The sequence below is a fragment of the Colobus angolensis genome, unplaced genomic scaffold (genome assembly GCF_000951035.1).
Source record: "Colobus angolensis palliatus isolate OR3802 unplaced genomic scaffold, Cang.pa_1.0 Scaffold46, whole genome shotgun sequence".
NCBI lineage: Eukaryota > Metazoa > Chordata > Mammalia > Primates > Cercopithecidae > Colobus > Colobus angolensis.
Window position 1 is genome coordinate 5,162,247 of NW_012118043.1, and position 1,732 is coordinate 5,163,978.

Sequence of the window (1,732 nt, forward strand, 5' to 3'; positions counted from 1 at the left end):
TTCTAATATTATTAAAGCTTGGTCAGAGATAGACCCAACTTTGTCATGTTGTATTACATTTTGTATTTAATATTAGGTTTGGTTTGCTGATATTCTATTTAAGATTTTGGGCCGGGTGCAGTGGCTCATGCCTGTAATCCCAGCACTTTGGGAGGCCGAGGCGGGTGGATCACCCGAGGTCAGGAGTTCAAGACCAGCCTGGCCAACATGGTGAAACCTCGTCTCTACTGAAAATACACAAATCCACCGGGCGTGGTGGTGCGTGCCTGTAATTCCAGCTACTCGGTAGTCTGAGGCAGGAGAATCTGCCTGGGAGGCAGAGGTTGCAGTGAGCCGAGATTGCACCTATGTACTCCTGCCTGACCATAGAGTGAGACCCCATCTCAAAAAAAGAATAAATAAAGAGATAAAACTGTTTTTTAAAAATTTTAGGTGTTTTATAGTTAGAGAGTTTTAGGATATCCACTCTGCCATATTGCTCTATGTGCGAAGTTTCTGTTTTCTTCTTTCATCTTTTAAAAACTCTTAATTTTTTTGAAGAATGGGTAATATAATCACATATTTCAAAATTCAAAGGCACAAAAATGTATACAACATAAAGTAAGCACTTGTCTCATCCCCCAATTACAAACTCCAACCAATGTTAATTTTAAAAATATCCAATATCCCTCTAAAGATGTTCTATGCATAAAGAATACACACAGGATTACACAAGTGATAGCACACTCAACCTTCTGTTCTTCATTTTTCTGTTTTTTTTTTTAACTTTACATTAAATCTCAGAGTTATTTTCTTATTAGTACATAAAAGTCTTTCTCATTCTTTTATACTCCTGTATAGATGTAACAACATTTCTTTAATCAGTCTTACTGGATGTTTAGGATGTTTACAGTCTTCTGCCCTTTCAAATAAGGCTGCAGAGAATAACTTTATGCAGATGATTTTTTGCACACACCTATCTGGATATCCACAGGATAAATGTCTGAATGGAGCTGCATAGTCAGTAGAGGTGTATATTTATAATTTGATCCATATTTTGCTAAATTGCCCTCTGTGAGCAAACATTTCTTTTATTTTTTAATGTGGCATGATCTCATCATGGAGGCAAATATTTCTAACATGATACCTAAAAGTAACGATTCCTTCACACTCTAGCTACGTTTTATTTTTGCAAAACCAATAGGTGAAAAATGATATTTTGTAGTTCTAATTTGTATTTTAAAAATTACATGTGAAATTGAACATTTCCCCATGTGTAAGGAAGCCATATTTTCCTTTCTGTAAGCCTACTGTGCATATTTTTTGCTTATTTTTCTTTACTTTTTTTCTATTTTTTTTTTTATACTTTAAGTTCTAGGGTACATGTGTACAAAGTGCAGGTTTGTTACACATGTATACACGTGCCATGTTGGTGTGCTGTACCCATTAACTCATCATTTACATTAGGTCTATCTCCTAATGCTATCCCTCCTCGCTCCCCCCAAGCCACAACAGGCCCTGGTGTGTGATGTTCCCTACCCTGTGTCCAAGTGTTCTCATTCTTCAGTTCCCACCTATGAGTGAGAACATGTGGTGTTTGGTTTTCTGTTCTTGCGATAGTTTGCTGAGACTGATGGTTTCCAGCTTCATCCATGTCCCTACAAAGGACATGAACTCATCCTTTTTTATGGCTGCATAGTATTCCATGTTGTATATGTGCCACGTTTTCTTAATCCAGTCTGTCATTGATGGA